Raw genomic sequence first — 20,404 nt, forward strand, 5'->3', positions numbered from 1 at the left:
TTCTTCACACAACAAAAGAGGCCTACAAAGAAGATAAAGTGACTAACACACATAATAGAGTATATACAAACAGTCCATAATGTGAACATGCTAAAAGGAGTGGGTAGATGTGGACTAGTTGGTATAGTCTAGCTGTAGAATCTCTGGTGAAGATATGTCGGTGTCACTACCAAACCCGCTAGTGATATAAATTTCGAACGGTCAGTAGGCACCTCGTGAGTGTTAGCTCATGTTGAGCTTGACATCTCAACACTCCCCCTCAAGCGCTCAACTCCAGCTCATGAACTCAAGTCTCGCCTGCCAAGACTCTCTCCCTGATGAAGTGCTAATGCACCTCAATGTGTTTCATCTGCGCATGAAAAATTGGGTTCCTGGCACCGTATACTGCTAAGATTGTCACAATATATGACAACCTTTCTCTCCACATGCAACCCCAAATCAGCAAAGTATCTTGTGTAACCAAGTTACCTCACATGTTGCCACCGCAACTCCTAAGTACTCTACCTCTGTGCTTGACAACAAGGAAACTGTGGGCTGCTTCTTGCTGCTCCATGTCACAGCAACACTCCCCAATGAAAACATAAATCCACTGGTAGATCTTCTGTCTGAGATGCTAGCTACCCAATCTGCATCTGTGCCCATATAGCTCCAATGGTGGCCCTAAAATACTGAAGTGTGTGTCGCACACTGTCAAGATGTAATTTGCACGGAACCTGCATAAACTGGCTCTCTAATCCAACAGCGTAGCTCAAATCTGGTGTGCTGATCATGACATAGATCAAACTCCCCACAATTTTCCTATACATAGTGGGATTCTCCACCAACACATAACCTGCATCCGCATTAAGCTTGTCATTTTGATCTAATGGCAGCGAGATTGTCTTACAACAAGCCATCCCATACTTGGACAACATGTCCAATGCATATTGTCTCTGTGAAGCTAAATACCCTCAGGTGTGCAAATGACCTCAATTCCCAAAAAATAGCGCAGATATCCCAAATCCTTCATCTCAAACTTCCGTTTGAGAAGACTTTTCACATGCTCAATCTCATCCAAGTTGTGACCCCCAACAATAAGATCATCTAAATATATGGTGAAGATGATCACAATACCCTTATCACTCTTGCGCACATAGAAAGAGTGATCTGCATCTGCCATATGAAAACCAATATAGTGACGAGATACTCAGCAATCTTGTCATGCCATGCTCGTGGAGCTTGCTTCAGCCCATACAAGGCCTTATGAAGCTTATACACATACTCTTGATGACCTATATCCTCAAAACCTGGTGGGGCTGATCCATATACACCTCTTCTTGCAAGTCACCATGCAAGAATGCATTTTTGACATCCATCTGATGTAAAAACTAGCCTTTAGCTGCAACCACCGCAATCACAACTCTAACAGTTGGCATCTTTGCAAAACTGGGGCAAAAGTCTCCTCATAATCAATCCCATGTGTCTACGCATATCCTTTCGCTACCAATCTAGACTTGTACCTACTTTATGCTACCATCACTGTTATATTTTACCTTATACGCTCACTTACAGCCAATAGCTTTCTTCCCTTCAGGCAATGGCACCAAATCCCAAGTCTCATTTCCATACAATGCATCCATCTCCTCATCCATAGCTTTCTCCCAACACACATTTCCAATAGCCTCATCAAAACATGTGGGTTCTACAACCTCTGCACATCTTTTGCCATATATGCATAGTGATGTGCAACATAACCATCATAAGTCAATCTCTGCACAGGATTTTTGACTCTCCTAGATCTTCATAACTTTGCATCCATGGCTTCCATAGCCTTCTTCACACCAAGTGTCCTCATTGCTGGAATTCCAAGCTCCTCATCAAGGCTCATCTCCGAGCCACTAGAATCTCCATCAACAAAAGAATGACCTATAGAAATGTCAGGCATACCAAGGGGCTCAACAACTTTCTCTTTGCCTTTATGTGATGTACTAACTACATTTTCACGACTGGTATTATGACGTAACCTGCCACTCCATGGTCTATCAACAGAACCACTAGATGAGGACTCTCTTGGTCTACTCAATGATTGTGATTGCTGACTTGCATTCTGTGTAACCACATTTTCACTTACATCAGCCCCAATAACATCTTTTTCAACAACATGCCAGCTACTCATCTCATAAAATACAACATCCCTGCTTACCCTCAATTCATATGTCACAGGATTATAACATCTATATTCCTTTTGCTTAAGGGAATACCCAATAAACATATATTTTTCTACTTTTGGATCCAGCTTGGTACATAACTCATGTGTGGCACATGCACATATGCAATACATACAAGAACTTTCAAGTGAGACAAATCAAGTTTCTTGCTAATAAACTTCTCCTCTAGCATTACATCATGTATGGCTGCAGTAGGAGTCATGTTCATGATATAAACTGTTGTAGACATAGCCTCAGCCCAATAGCTATGTGGTATATTCTTCTCTGCCACATCAATGCTCGTGTTATCTCTGCAATGTGCCTATTTTTTCGTTCAGCAACTCCATTTTGCTGTGGAGTGTATCTATATGTAAATTGTCTCTGAATGCCATTCTTTCACAAGAATTCAAAGAACTCATTGGAGAAGTACCCCTCCATCTAACCTTAGGCACTTCACATGCTTTCCTGTCTATTTTTTAGCCCATCACTCTGAAATTATAAAAATGAGTGAAAACTTCACTCTTCTTCTTCATGAAATACACCCACACTTTCCTCGTGTGGTCATCATCAATGAATGTTACATAGTACTTGCAGCCACCCATAGACATAGTCTTTGCAGGACTCCATACATCTGAATGCATAACATCTAGTACATTCCTGCTCACATTTCTGTCATGTGGAAATACATGCTTTTTTTACTTTCCAAATTGACATGCTTCACATACTTTCTGCATGCCTTGAACTTTAAACTTAGGCAGCCCTATCACAATTTCTTTAGTCTTTATAGACTTCATTCTTTGCACATTTACATCTTCTATCAAATGTATGTATCTGCAACAACTCCTGAACCATTTTCAAACATTACAGCACTCACTTCATGCATATTTACATTGGAGAAGTCTTTGAAGACTCTTCATTTCCTTGAACCACTCACCATGACTTGTCATGTGGTTCAAAGCACCTGAATCAACATACCATACGTCATCCTTACATGCTGCTACATCATTTCCAGACATAGCATTAACCACATGTTGCATAACAAAAACCTCTCATTATCCTCATTATTTCTGTTAGAGAATGCATAGTTGTTTTGCTACAATTTTCCATTTTGTATGTCACTCTATTTCTTATAGCAATCTGCCTGCACATGTCCAAGCTTACCACAATAAAAACATCCTCGTGTATCTTTATGTTGCCTTTGCTAATTACCACGACCTCTTTGACTCCCCTTCCTCTAAACTGGCCTCTTCCACACTTGTATGTTGTTGTTGTGAATCCTGGGATTGTTGCTGTTTTTTGCTGACCATAATCCTGATTACTTGTTCGGCCACCACCTTGGCCACGTCCACAACCTCTACCTCGTCCACAACCTCTACCTCCACCTTGGCCACGTCCACAACCTCTACCTCATCCTCTACTTGAACTTGTGTAGAAGGCCTGCTGCTCTGAACTATTTTTGTTTTGTGAAGACTATTGATCTTCACCCAAGTTCTTCTCTTTAATGAGATCAGCATTGACACCAAATCTGTGAAGTTGGGAATGTTCTCCCGAGTCTGTATATAGATGTCTTGAATGCCTTGTATTGTGGCCCGAGACCATGCAGACACACTTTGACCTTATCATCTCATCATCAACAGAAACACCAATTGATTCAAGGGATTCCACAATGCCCTTGATCTTCAAAGCATAATCATTTATAGACATATTCTTCTTTTCCACAGTATGAAGCTCATTCTTTAATTGAATCTTTTGTGCCTTAGTGTTGGTTTCATATAGCTTCACCAAGGTGTCCCATGCCTCCTTAGGTGACTTGGCATCCTGTATATGCCCAATCATAGTGTCATGTATACTGATAGAAAGCCAATACATGACTTTCCTTGCTCCTTGATTACAATCCTTGAACTCTTTTATATCTGCAGCAATTGGATTAGTCTCTTGTATCTCTGATGCCTCCTCATGTTCACCTTCAATGTAGTCCCAATAACCTTTTCCCATTAAGGAAATTGGTCAATCTAAACCTCCAAGCATGGAAGTTGTTCTTATCAAGCTTCTCTGCAACAATCTGGTTTATTCCATCATTTGACATCTTTTCTACAAAATATAAATTTACCAGCAAAACAACACTCTTGCTTGACTTGCACAAACTGTATTCTCTGCACACAGTGGTACTATACTACACCCAAATTGTCACAACCAGTGACCTTAATTTGCATACATACACCCAATGGCAACTTTGAGACCTCTTTGCAGCACACATATATCTACACAACCAATCGCCCTTCTTGCAATTCCAAAAATAGAGTTTTGCAGATCGAAACTTACCCGCAGTGCTAGGTTCGCATGTGAACTAAAAAATGGAGGTCCAAACACGCCGAAAATGCATTTTTGATCGAAAAGTGTCTGCACTACCAATCTCTCTTCTTGTAGTTCCAAAAACAGAGTTCTACAGAGAATCAAAACTTACCTACAAGTGCTCGTGGAACGCCACAGCGAACTGAAAAATGGAGGTCCAAACACGCCCAAAACGTGTTTTTGGCCCAAAAATTTCATCCAACGGATAATTTAGTTACCCTGTAGCGTTGCTTCCGTGATGAAAAAAGCTTCTCAATCGAAGTTCATTTGCCGGGCACCTCCCCCGAAGAGCTCCCGACAAGGGTGTAGTAGCCAACACAAAAGGGGAAGAGTAGATGAAGCTCTTACCCTCGTACCGCTTCCTATGCTTCTCGTTCTTACCGCTCAGCCCCCCTTAGCATGAATTAGGCTAGTCTGATACCATGAAAAGATGCAAGGGATAAGAGAGATTAAGCTCTTGCAAGAACATACACACTCACACAAACCCTAGAAGAGAGCACACAAGGTGAGAGGCTGAAAATTCTTTTTTTCTTCTTCACACAACAAAAGAGGCCTACAAAGAAGATAAAGTGACTAACACACACAATAGAGTATATACAAGCGGTCCATAATGTGAACACGCTAAGAGGAGTGGGTAGATGTGGACTAGTCGGTTGTAGAATCTCTGGCAAAGATATGTCGATGCTAGCTACCAAACCCGCCCCCAGTGATATAAATGTCAAACGGTCATGCAGGCACCTCGTGAGTGTCATCTTATGTTGAGCTTGAAATCTCAACAATCCCTTTATGAGAGAAATAAAAACGATCCATGATTGGGACACGGATTACATCTATATCCGAAAAAAAAGACCAAACAGTCAAGTTCAACCTGTGCACTTGGAAGGTCCATCCCATGAGTGGCCGACCCTTCAAAGAGGATTTGGTAACAACAACCTGGCTCACTACAATCCACTTATGCCAAATATGCCATAAAATGATTGATGAGGAAAGAGATAGCATGAAATTTACACCCCTTATAGAGCCGAAAGATTATAAGAATTGGATGCATATCCTTGCTACCTTAGACATACTTCCTTGACACACAGGAACCCAGTTTGTGACATTTGATCGGTAAGAAGTCACGTCTCTCTCATGTTAAGCACCACATATATGCCCGAAGTTGCCAATCATGAGCCTGCAAAATGATAACAGTTAGGAACTATTACGGGGGAACCATCCACGCAAAAATTGTAAACCCAATGACTTCCCTGGGGAAGAGGCATACATCTTTCCTATTGACTTAAAAATGGCTTCCCTGGGGAAGAGGCATACATCTTTCCTATTGACTTAAAAATGCATTGGTTGAAATATGTAGGGGTTGTTGAAGTACATGAGTACTTCAGCGAAGTTTGGCAAAAGGAGCTTTCCTATGCCTCCTTCCTAGTTCATACAATCACCCCCAATAGAAGGAACTTGTTGATCCCCAACCTGAATCCCAAAAGCTTTGCGACTCTGTGCACAAGGCACAAAACAAAAAGTTAGTGCTTGGCAAAAAATGAAGCCAAAAAACTAGTAGAAAAGAAGAAAGCGCTAAGGATGAGGAGACTAAACAAATCCCCAAGCACTTCAGAACCTTCAAGATGGTTGATCGATTTGTACAATATGAATCAGCCCAAAGAACCCTTAACGGAGAGCTAGGGACCTTCTAACGATGGTCCATCCAAGGTTGAACAAGTTAACATGGTAAGCTTGGGTGAAGATCTGAGGCCTATCTACATAGGGGATGACCTCTCGGCTGAAAACGATGGTCCATCCAAGGTTGAACAAGTTAACATGGTAAGCTTGGGTGAAGATCTGAGGCCTATCTACATAGGGGATGACCTCTCGGCTGAAAACGAAAAAGATCTAGTCACTCTCCTCACATAATTCTAGGATTGCTTCACCTAAACGTACACGGATATGAAGATTATACCTCCCAAAGTGGTGAAACATATCATCCCTATGGTAGATAGAGCAAGACCAATAAAGCAAAGAGCATACCCCATGAATCCTAAATACTCCAAGATAGTCTGGGAGGAAATTGCCAGACTCATAGGTGCTGGATTCATCTACAAGATATGGGTCTCACCCATAGTGATAGTGTCCAAGAAAGCTAGTGGAGACAGCTAGAGTGGCATGGAGAAACCACTGCAAGACAAACCGTCTCGACCGAAATACCCAAACCTGGACTGATCTCAAAATTTACCTAAGGACAAGGTTCTGTCCTCCCGGCTTTTTAGAAATGAACGAATTCTTAGAGTTAACCCAGTAGAACTATTGAAGCATATCACCAAGTATTTGCCCTCCTCCTTAGATACTCGCCTCCACTACTGGATGAAGAACAGCTGATGGCCAGGTTCATTTGGGGACTGAATGAACCTCTGAATATCCTGGTGAAGAATGCCAAGCCAGTCTCCATGGCCGAAGCAATTCGGATGGTGAAGGATTTCGCCAAAGCCTTTGATATCAAAGTCCTGCCAAAGCCAGCACCATCACCTTTCAAAAGGTTTTTATTCCCAGAAGATGATTCCAACCTTCCTCCGCCTAAGAGATATCAGGGTCAAACCCAGGATATGGGAAGTTCCAGAATGGAAGAAATGTCCTTTTCCCCGAAACTCAATCCCCTGGATTTCAACTTCAAAAGTTCCACCCTTGAACAAGAGAGTGAAATGCTATAACTGTCAAGGGTTGTAAGATTCCTCCCCAGCCTCTAAAATTGTCCAGCATCTTCCCCTGTAATCAATTCCCTCTTCAGAAATATAAGAGATCTCGTCTCTGCCTGTTTTGGCATAGAGAGAGAAAATATTCTAGAGAGAGAATATTCAGATTATGAATATTTTTGGATAGAAAAATAACTCATCTTATTAAAATAAGTTCCCTTGAAATAGAAATTCAAAAAGAACTTTCCAATGTGCAATTGGAATTAATTGGAAATGGGTAATGAAGAACCTTAGCCTAAGGGTCTAGATTTTTAGAAATTTTTGGATTATGGTCCAATTAAGGTTCCTGTGGGCCAATAGGATCAATCCATGTGTGGAGAGGAGATAAATCCAATTTGTAAAAGAAGATACCCAAAAATGAGTAAATGCTCACAGAAGATGAAGAGTTGACTATGTACAAGGTTTATTAGTAAGAAACTATGAGTAATAAAAAAAATATGAGATATTTTGGGTATAATGATTCCATTTTGACACATATGTAAGGAAGGGGAGTCCCTTAAAGGAGGTGCATACTTCACATGCTTGAATGAGTTTTAAACTCAAAAATAATGTGATATTGTTATCTCTCCTCTCTCTTGAACCAAACCAAATCAAAATGGAACCAAACCGAATCAAAAAGTAACCAAACTAGGTCCAAATCTAGTCCAAATTCAACCAAACTAAAATCTAGAAAATTCTAAAAATCAGTTAGCTTTGGTTAGAGCTTCCCTCTCCTATAAATAGAACATGAATCCTTTGAAAAAAATAGGAGCTTCCCTCTCCTATAAATAGAACATGAATCCTTTGAAAAAAAAAGGAGAATTTTACTATACTAAAGTTATGCTGAAATAATGCTAATTTCTACTATTCTCTAAAATTCTCTCCAAATTGGAGAAATTGGAGCTTCCCTCTTTCTTCAATCCCCATTGGTGGCTCCATCAACATACTAAACCAATTGATTGGTTGGGGGCCTCTACCGTGAACAAAGAATCAAGCAATTTGTAAGGTAAATGGTGAATTTAGATCTTTTCTATAGTTTCTCAATGTTTCTCTCTTCTCAATCCCTCTCAAGCTTGAGAAGCTTAATTGGAATGGTTTTTGAATGCTATTGAAGTTAATTGATGAATAGTAGTGAAGAGTTACATAATTTGATGAATGCTATTGAAGTTAATTGATTAATGATAGTTAAGAATTAAGCATAAATTTTCATTTATGCTTAATTCTAATGGTTTTATGTAATTCTCTCTCTCACTCAAGAAATGGTCATACTCATGACCCATTCTCAATCCAAATAAAGCTTTTCATAAAGCTTTTCCTTAATCCAAGATTAATCTATGCTTGAGGCCAAATTAATGGCTTTTTTCTATGCTTTTAGTTTATGTATTTCATGAATATTGATGATTCAATCCATTATTAGGTTAATGATCCAATTAGGGATCATTCTAATCATTCCCTTAATGATAAGCTTTATACTTCAAAATAAATTGAGATTTATCAGTCATAGTAGCGGAGCTATGGTAAAATTTTTATAAAAATTACACATAAAATAATTTCATTTAAAGCATGAAAAGAGAACTTCTTACCATATTCTAGGAATTATCATCCTAGATTAATTGAAAGATATTCATTGTAATCATAGAGAAATTGATTTTTATATTATGCATATTTGGATTTCATGCAAAGAGGTATGCATAAAAGATTATTATTTTAATATAAAAGTGTTACTTTTATCATATTTGGATTTCATGCATAGAGGTATGCATAAAAGATTATTATTTTAATATAAAAGTGTTACTTTTATCATATTTGAATTTCATGCATAGAGGTATGCATAAAAGTTGATTATTTTATTATAAAATTGTTACTTTTATCATATTTAAATTTCATGCATAGAGGTATGCATAAAAGATTATTATTTTAATATAAAAGTGTTACTTTTATCATAATTAAAATTCATGCATAGAGGTATGCATAAAAGATTATTATTTTAATGTAAAAGTGTTACTTTTATCATATTTGGATTTCATGCATAGAGGTATGCATAAAAGATTATTATTTTAATATAAAAGTGTTACTTTTATCATATTTGAATTTCATGCATAGAGGTATGCATAAAAGTTGATTATTTTGTTATAAAAGTGTTACTTTTATCATATTTGAATTTCATGCATAGAGGTATGCATAAAAGATTATTATTTTAATATAAAAGTGTTACTTTTATCATAATTAAAATTCATGCATAGAGGTATGCATAAAAGATTATTATTTTAATGTAAAAGTGTTACTTTTATCATATTTGGATTTCATGGATTTCATGCATAGAGGTATGCATAAAAGATTATTATTTTAATATAAAAGTGTTACTTTTATCATATTTGAATTTCATGCATAGAGGTATGCATAAAAGATTATTATTTTAATATACAAGTGTTACTTTTATCATATTTGAATTTCATGCATAGAGGTATGCATAAAAGTTGATTATTTTATTATAAAAGTGTTACTTTTATCATATTTGAATTTCATGCATAGAGATATGCATAAAAGTTGATTATTTTATTATAAAAGTGTTACTTTTATCATATTTGAATTTCATGCATAGAGGTATGCATAAAAGATTATTATTTTAATATAAAAGTGTTACTTTTATCATAATTAGAATTCATGCATAGAGGTATGCAGAAAAGATTATTATTTTAATGTAAAAGTGTTACTTTTATCATATTTGGATTTCATGCATAGAGGTATGCATAAAAGATTATTATTTTAATATAAAAGTGTTACTTTTATCATATTTGAATTGTATGCATAGAGGTATGCATAAAAGTTGATTATTTTATTATAAAAGTGTTGCTTTTATCATATTTGAATTTCATGCATAGAGGTATGCATAAAAGATTATTATTTTAATATAAAAGTGTTACTTTTATCATAATTGAAATTCATGCATAGAGGTATGCATAAAAGATTATTATTTTAATGTAGAAGTGTTACTTTTATCATATTTGGATTTCATGCATAGAGGTATGCATAGAAGATTATTATTTTAATATAAGAGTGTTACTTTTATCATATTTGGATTTCATGCATAGAGGTATGCATAAAAGATTATTATTTTAATATAAGAGTGTTACTTTTATCATATTTGGATTTCATGCATAGAGGTATGCATAAAAGATTATTATTTTAATATAAAAGTGTTACTTTTATCATATTTGGATTTCATGCATAGAGGTATGCATAAAAGTTGATTATTTTATTATAAAAGTGTTACTTTTATCATATTTGAATTTCATGCATAGAGGTATGCATAGAAGTTGATTATTTTATTATAAAACTGTTACTTTTATCATATTTGAATTTCATGCATAGAGGTATGCATAAAAGTTGATTATTTTAATATAGAAGTGTTACTTTTTTCATAATTGGATTTCATGCGTAGAGGTATGCATAAAAGTTGATTATTTTATTGTAAAAGTGTTACTTTTATCATATTTGAATTCATGCATAGAGGTATGCATAAAAGATATTCTTTTTATACTAAAAGTGTGATTTTTATCATAAATGGATTTTATGCATAACTTAGATGCATAAGAGAAATTCTTTTATTCTAAAAGTGTAATTCCTACCAAATTGAATTTATGCATAGGAAGATGCATAAAAGAATGGATTTTTAATTCAAAAGTGTTATTCTCATCCAAATTGAATTTATGCATAGGACGATGCATAAAAGATGGATTTTTATTTCGAAAGTGTTAGTCTCCTTAAATGGAATTTATGCATAAATAAATGTGTAGAGAAATCTTATATCAAATATAAGAATTCTCTTGTATTCTTTAAATAGAGATGGGAAGTGATAGGATGTGATAAGAGGCATATGAGATGTGATAGGATGTGATAAGATGTGTATGAGATGTGATAGGATGTGATAAGAGGTGTATGAGATGTGATAAGTTGCATATGAGATGAGTTAGGATGTGATAAGATGAGTTCAGATGTGATAAGATGTGTATGAGATGTGATAGGATGTGATAAGAGGTGTATGAGATGTGATAAGATGTGATAAGATGCATATGAGATGAGTTAGGATGTGATGAGATGAGTTAAGATATGATAAGATGTGTATGGGATGAGGTAAGAAGTGTATGTGATGGGATAAGATGTATATGGGTTATGATAGGGCGAGAATGGATGTGATGTAAAGAATAGATGTGAAGGCATATGTGGCTATATGAATGGGAATGTGAAAATGGATGTATGTATGTGGATGTGTGGATGTGGAAATGGGAGTGTGGATGTATGAATGTAAAAACGGATGTATACTTGTAGATGTAGATGTATAGATGTGAATGAGAATGTGGATGTGGATGTATGCATGTAGATGTTGATGTATGCATGGAGATGTGGATATATGTAGGTAGATGTAGATGTATGGATGTGAATGTGATTATGGATGTGAATGTGATTATGGATGTGGATATATGCATGGAGATGTTGATGTATGCATGGAGATGTGGATGTACGCATATAGAAGTAGATGTATGGATGTGAATGTGATTATGGATGTGGATGTATGTATGAAGATGTGGATGGATGGTTATGTATGTGGATGTGGATGTATGAATGAGGATGTGAAAATGGAGGTATGCATGGATGTGTATGTAGAATAATGAACGTGAATGTGTATGGAAAATAATGTGTCGTCGATATGAATAAATGGATGAAAATGAATACACATTGAATGGAATGTGGATTAAGTAATGTGGATTGAGGAGGGATAATGTGGAAAGATGAGAGTTCGATATAGAAACTGTATTTTGTGACTATTTGTAAATGACTGTTTTATGTCGAGAATGCTGGGGAAGCATTTTGACCGTCTTGTGGATTAAGGTCATGGAGACCTAACTGATAAAGTTGCAACTGCTGAACGGAGAGTCAATGGAGGATGTCTCGCGTAGCATGGTCGACCGAGGTCTTGACCAGCCTCGGTTCGATTTAAATGGTGAGCTTCCAGTACGGTGGATGAGGGACCAAGGAAGCGGCCATGAGTGAAGCGCTAGGTCACCTGCGAAGAATCCTAGAGGGTGCTGACCATACGGTGCTCGGGCTCTGGGTCGCCGAAGATACCCACACGTGCGTCGTGGAAGATATTGGAACAAGGAGTAAGAGTTGTTTTCTGAAACCGAGCATGGATCTGGTTGATTGACCTTGCTGGTCCTCAAACGGATGAGTCCATGGCTCTCTTATATAGATCTGTTGATTGATCTTGCTAATCTTCAACGAGGATTCCATCTTGATTTTATATGTGAATATATTGCCGATTTCTATGAGCTAGGAACTATGGAAAAGGCCCCTGAGTGAACAGGTGGTGAGCGTTCTGGTTGCCAATGATGCCATAAGTACACCGATGATGAATGAATGACTGGAAATAAGGATTCAACAAGAGACTTTGAGGATTGTCATCAGTGACATAATGGTTTCATTAAAGGATTGTTTTAAAGTTAGCTGATGCTGAGAAAAAGGCAATTTCATATTGGGTGTGTAAGTGGTGTGACTAGTTTTATGTTTGCATGAACTTCCGGCTAGGGGGCCTTGGAACTCTTTTCCTTGGTACCCGAGACAAAACCTAACCAAATTCCAAATTGGATCACATCACTACAGTGGTTGGGAGGTTGGCTAACCCATGGGACTGGATGGGGTTAGGCTGGACTAATAGATTCGTAAACCGAGACTCAATTTTTGTTATTACGATAGATGAAGTAAATCGCGGATAGTAATTGTTCTATGGATAGGAAACAATGGCTGTGCCTCTTGATGGGGAAAAAAGCGTTGATCCCAATGATCCAAGTGCAAGTTTCTTCCTTGATTTGACCGAGTACCTTTATAGGTGCAGTCGGATCAGTTTGATCAGTAATGGTCTTGACTACGTTAGAGTAAAAAGTTATCCTGGTGGAATCATCCGTGCTTTGCGGGTAAAGGAAGTTTTTTTCGGGTTCGATTTTGGAAAAACCGACGAATTAGTCTCTTGTCCGGATATCCGTGGACGAGGCCCCGAGTGTGGGACCCTGCCCCGCGCATGATGTGCTACTTCTGCTGCTAGCACCCCGAATCCGTTGTGTGGTGGGGACAGGGATCTCACAGTTGGTATCAGAGCTAATTGGCTAATAAAGATCAACTGAGAAGCCAAATATGTCAAAAATTTATCAAGTAGCACAAAAAGGTTGTAATTGTGTGATATAATTCATACAATTGATATTCAAACTGAAAATTCGTAAATTAGTAATTGGGTCTTCAAATGGAAGTACCGCAATTGTATGGAACCCTGACTTGCTTGAGGCCTAGACATGATGGTATTTACCTTATAGTTCCAAGTACCATGACTACCCGTATATATCGAGGGTATAACTGCAGCTCTTTACCGGCAGTATATACGAGTAAATCTAAGACTTGAAATATTAAGTATTAATGCTATCCAGATGATGATTTCGAATGTGGTTGATATGATTTTTAAATTCTGTTTGAAAATTGATGAGTTGATTTAGATTCTGATTGAAAAATGTTGATCCCTGAAATTTGGTTGAAATGTAATAAGCTGAACGAATCCTTAATAAGGATGAATGGGACGAGTCCCTGTGTTGATATTCATAACTAGAATGATGATAATGATTTCAGCAAATCACTATGAGATTAGTGGATTGTGCTGTCAAATTACTACTGTTAATACTTGTCACGGTAGATCAAGTTAAGGGATGACAAATTGAGAACTTGCTTAACTAAAATTCCCGCGTGGAGGAATGTTCAGGAGGAAATTTTTCGATCTAATGGACCATTATCGTGTTAAAGATAAGAATGATATGATCTGAATGAATTGTTATTTAATGATGAGTTCTATATAAGGGATATTTATCCCCGTATTCTGTTGGGTTGACCAGAATATAAGGAACCCCAGAATAAAGTGGATCTTAAGAAAAAAGAGTTATCCTCTACTTTGCGAGATGAGGACATCTCGCGCCTTTTTAAGTGGGGTAGAATGTAAGATTCCTCCCCCAGCCTTCGAGGTATACAGGAGTAAGAATCTCCCTTTCTGATCTTATAATTATTCCCTCTCTAAAATAAAAGAAAGATTCTGTTTAAAAAAGGGAAGCCACTTTCCCCAGAATACTTTCTCACGAGCACACCTGTTTTAAGGATTCAGAACGATGAGTTAATAAGTAGGAACCGGTGTTTTAGATGCCAAGGGATTGGTCATCAGTTAAAAGACTGCCCAAGATCGACAGAAGTAGTATGCATATAAGAAGAGGACAATGAGAGAATTCAAAGAAGCAGATATGGTCTTCATTCGAGTACGGCCCAAAAGAAATTCTTTATCTTTTGGGAAGTATAAGAAGTTATCCCCCAGATATTGTGGACCATATCGGAATTCAATGGAAGTAGGTGACTTAGCCTACGAGCTTTTTCTACCTCATCATCTCAAAGTTCATATTGTATCTCATCTAAACCTTCTATAGAAATATGTGCCAAACCCAAATCATGAAAAGACGGTAAAACTTCAGTGGCAAGATACCCCGTTGGCTTCTAGGTTACGCTAGTTCTTTCTTTTATATAAGGCGTAACTCTTACTTGTCGCTCGCAGTAATCTTACTTCCTTCTTAATCTCTCTTATGGCTTGGCAGCAAGACTTAGTTTTATCCATGATGATTTCTCACCTTCAAGATGCAAGCGAGTCTATGAAGAAGGATTTTATAGAACTGTATGAGCGCTCACTTTTCCCTCACTTGGGAACTTCTGTAGCTCAGACCAAATGGCAGACCTGTCGAGACATAACTAGGGTAACACCGTGGGGTCGGCAGCACTTTCATAACAATGTCTGCTTGGCCATGGTTATTGAAGCTTTGGGTTTGGGTCCCCGATACTACTGCGTGATGAGATCAAGGCATAGTGGATTTTCTGAGCGGGTCTTCTTACTAGCATGCTTTCTTCCTCACCAAAAGATATGCCTTTATCCCATTCTTGGCTTGCCTCTCAGAGGTCCTTTTAATAGGTCACCTCACACCAATGAGATAGCTGCTGCAATAACCGGCCGAATTATTTCCATAGATGAGTTACCTTATATGTGTGCAGCTTGTGAGTGCTGCTTTTGTGATCATATGATGGAAGGGCTTATGGAAGTGTAAAGAGTTCTTCTATCTTTACTGTTATGTTCCAAGAGTGAATAAAGTTGAAATCTTTGTTCTTGTCTTGAGTCTTGCTCTCTTTGAGACTTTTATTGGTGGTTAATCTTAATTAAATTTTCTCTTAGTCTCATATTCGTGCATCTTGCGAAATTACACCCAGTTTGCGAGATGAGGGCATCTCGCGTTTTTCAAGTGGGAGAGAATGTAAGATTCCTCCCCAGCCTCTAAAAATGTCTAGCATCTTCCCCTGCAATCAATTCCCTCTTCAGAAATATAAGAGATCTCGTCTCTGCCTGTTTTGGCATAGAGAGAGAAAATATTCTAGAGAGAGAATATTCCATATTTGGATTTCATGCATAGAGGTATGCATAAAAGATTATTATTTTAATATTAAAGTGTTACTTTTATCATATTTGAATTTCATGCATAGAGGTATGCATAAAAGTTGATTATTTTATTATAAAAGTGTTACTTTTATCATATTTGAATTTCATGCATAGAGGTATGCATAAAAGTTTATTATTTTATTATAAAAATGTTACTTTTATCATATTTGAATTGCATGCATAGAGGTGTGCATAAAAGATTATTATTCTAATATAAAAGTGTTACTTTTATTATAATTAGAATTCATGCATAGAGGTATGCATAAAAGATTATTATTTTAATGTAAAAGTGTTACTTTTATCATATTTGGATTTCATGCATAGAGGTATGCATAAAAGATTATTATTTTAATATAAAAGTGTTACTTTTATCATATTTGAATTTCATGCATAGAGGTATGCATAAAAGTTGATTATTTTATTATAAAAGTGTTACTTCTATCATATTTGAATTTCATGCATAGAGGTATGTATAAAAGATTATTATTTTAATATAAAAGTGTTACTTTTATCATAATTGGAATTCATGCATAGAGGTATGCATAAAAGATTATTATTTTAATGTAAAAGTGTTACTTTTATCATATTTGGATTTCATGCATAGAGGTATGCATAAAAGATTATTATTTTAATATAAGAGTGTTACTTTTATCATATTTGGATTTCATGCATAGAGGTATGCATAAAAGATTATTATTTTAATATAAGAGTGCTAATTTTATCATATTTAGATTTCATGCATAGAGGTATGCATAAAAGATTATTATTTTAATATAAAAGTGTTACTTTTATCATATTTGAATTTCATGCATAGAGGTATGCACAAAAGTTGATTATTTTATTATAAAAGTGTTACTTTTATCATATTTGAATTTCATGCATAGAGGTATGCATAAAAGTTGATTATTTTAATATAGAAGTGTTACTTTTATCATAATTGGATTTCATGCATAGAGGTATGCATAAAAGTTGATTATTTTATCGTAAAAGTGTTACTTTTATCATATTGGAATTCATGCATAGAGGTATGCATAAAAGATATTCTTTTTATACTAAAAGTGTTATTTTCATCATAAATGGATTTTATGCATAACTTAGATGCATAAGAGAAATTCTTTTATTCTAAAAGTGTAATTCCTACCAAATTGAATTTATGCATAGGAAGATGCATAAAAGAATGGATTTTTAATTCAAAAGTGGTATTTGTCATCCAAATTGAATTTATGCATAGGACGATGCATAAAAGATGGATTTTTATTTCGAAAGTGTTAGTCTCCTTAAATGGAATTTATGCATAAATAAATGTGTAGAGAAATCATATATCAAATATAAGAATTCTCTTGTATTCTATAAATAGATATGGGAAGTGATAGGATGTGATAAGAGGCATATGAGATGTGATAGGATGTGATAAGATGTGTATGAGATGTGATAGGATGTGATAAGAGGTGTATGAGATGTGATAGGATGTGATAAGAGGTGTATGAGATGTGATAAGATGTGATAAGATGCATATGAGATGAGTTCGGATGTGATAAGATGAGTTAAAATGTGATAAGATGTGTATGAGATGTGATAGGATGTGGTAAGAGGTGTATGAGATGTGATAAGATGTGATAAGATGCATATGAGATGAGTTAGGATGTGATAAGATGAGTTAAGATATGATAAGATGTGTATGGGATGAGGTAAGAAGTGTATGTGATGGGATAAGATGTATATGGGTTATGATAGGGCGAGAATGGATGTGATGTAAAGAATAGATGTGAAGGTATATGTGGCTATATGAATGGGAATGTGAAAATGGATGTATGTATGTAGACGTGTGGATGTGGAAATGGGAGTGTGGATGTATGAATGTGAAAACGGATGTATACTTGTAGATGTAGATGTATAGATGTGAATGAGAATGTGGATGTGGATGTATGCATGGAGATGTTGATGTATGCATGGAGATGTGGATATATGTAGGTAGATGTAGATGTATAGATGTGAATGAGAATGTGGATGTGGATGTATGCATGTAGATGTTGATGTATGCATGGAGATGTGGATATATGTAGGTAGATGTAGATTTATGGATGTGAATGTGATTATGGATGTGAATGTGATTATGGATGTGGATATATGCATGGAGATGTTGATGTATGCATGGAGATGTGGATGTATGCATATAGATGTAGATGTATGGATGTGAATGTGATTATGGATGTGGATGTATGCATGGAGATGTGGATGGATGGTTATGTATGTGGATGTGGATGTATGAATGAGGATGTGAAATGGAGGTATGCATGGATGTGTATGTAGAATAATGAACGTGAATGTGTATGAAAAATAATGTGTCGTCGATATGAGTAAATGGATGAAAATGAATACACATTGAATGAAATGTGGATTAAGCAATGTGGATTGAGGAGGGATAATGTGGAAAGATGAGAGTTCGATATAGAAACTGTATTTTGTGACTGTTTGTAAATGACTGTTTTATGTCGAGAATGCTGGGGAAGCATTTTGACCGTCTTGTGGATTAAGGTCATGGAGACCTAACTGATAAAGTTGCAACTGCTGATATGAACGGAGAGTCAATGGAGGATGTCTCGCGTAGCAAGGTCGACCGAGGTCTTGACCAGCCTTGGTTCGATTTAAATGGTGAGCTTCCGGTACGGTGGATGAGGGACCAAGGAAGCGGCCTATGAGTGAAGCGCTAGGTAACCTGCGAAGGATCCTAGAGGGTGCTGACCATACGGTGCTCGGGCTCTGGGTCGCCGAAGATACCCACACGTGCATCGTGGAAGATATTGGAACAAGGAGTAAGAGTTGTTTTCTGAAACCGGGCATGGATCTGGTTGATTGACCTTGCTGGTCCTCAACGGATGAGTCCATGGCTCTCTTATATGGATCTGTTGATTGATCTTGCTGATCTTCAACAAGGATTCCATCTTGATTTTATATGTGAATATATTGCCGGTTACTATGAGCTAGGAACTATGGAAAAGGCCCCTGAGTGAACAGGTGGTGAGCGTTCTGGTTGCCAATGATGCCATAAGTACACCGATGAATGAATGACTGGAAATAAGGATTCAACCCGAGACTTTGAGGATTGTCATCAGTGACATAATGGTTTCATTAAAGGATTGTTTTAAAGTTAGCTGATGCTGAGAAAAAGGCAATTTCATATTGGGTGTGTAAGTGGTGTGACTAGTTTTATGTTTGCATGAACTTCCAGCTAGGGGGCCTTGGAACTCTTTTCCTTGGTACCCGGGACAAAACCTAACCAAATTCCAAATTGGATCACATCACTACAGTGGTTGGGAGGTTGGCTAACCCATGGGACTGGATGGGGTTAGGCTGGACTGATAGATTCGTAAACCGAGACTCAATTTCTGTTATTACGATAGATGAAGTAAATCCCGGATAGTAATTGTTCTATGGATAGGAATCAACGGCTGTGCCTCTTGATGGGGAAAAAAGCGTTGATCCCAATGATCCAAGTGCAAGTTTCTTCCTTGATCTGACCGAGTACCTTTATAGGTGCAGTCGGATCAGTTTGATCAGTAATTGTCTTGACTATGTTAGAGTAAAAAGTTATTCTGGTGGAATCGTCCGTGCTTTTCGGGTAAAGGAAGTTTTTTTCGGGTTCGGTTTTGGAAAAACCGACGGATTAGTCTCTTGTCCGGATATCCGTGGTGGACGAGGCCCCGAGTGTGGGACCCTGCCCCGCGCATGATGTGCTACTTCCGCTCTGCTAGCACCCCGAATCCGTTGTGCGGTGAGGACAGGGATCTCACAAGGGTTTGGACATCGCAGCATGAATTTCCCAACTCCTTTTGGATCATGGTTTTCAGGGCAGGAAAATCAAGGATCAAGATTCCAAACTCTAGCCCCTTCCGTCCAGAGTAATCAGGGTCCTATCTGCCAAAATCAGAGAAATCCCAGAGGTAGGCCATCTATCCAACCTGCAGTTTCAATCCAAAGTAATGCAAAACCTCCACCTTAGAATAGGGGAAGTCAAAGAGAGTTGTTCCCAAATCGACCGTCCACTTCCAAGGCAGTAACGCTGGAAGTGATTGAAGAAGAAGACGAAGATGAAAGAGATCATACTCCACCTACGAGATGAGGACATCTCGCATTTTTTAAGTGGGGTAGAATGTAAGATTCCTCCCCGGCCTCTCAAGATGTCTAGTATCTTCCCCTGTAGTCAAATCCCTCTTCAAAAATATAAAAGATCTTGTTTCTACTTGTTTTGGCCTAGAGAGAGAAAATATTCTAGAGAGAGGTTATTCAGATTTTGGATATTTTTGGATGGAAAAATATCTCTTTGTATTTAAATAAGTTCCCCTGAAACAGAAGTTCAAAAAGATTTTCAGAAGGTGCATTCGAAATAAATTATAATCTGTTCAAAAGGCCTTATCCTGGGGGTCCAGATTTTTTGAAAATTTTAAATTAAGGTTTTGAGGGGCCAATCAGATTCATCCAAATGTGTGGAGGAGATAAATGGAAAAATAAAGAAAATTCTCCCAAAAATGAATAAATACTCACATAAGATGAAGAGTTGACTAAGGACAAGGATATTAGTTAAAAAAGAA

This window comes from Cibotium barometz, chromosome 14 (genome assembly GCF_041138505.1).
Source record: "Cibotium barometz isolate CiBa-2024 chromosome 14, ASM4113850v1, whole genome shotgun sequence".
NCBI classification, from domain to species: Eukaryota; Viridiplantae; Streptophyta; class Polypodiopsida; order Cyatheales; family Cibotiaceae; genus Cibotium; species Cibotium barometz.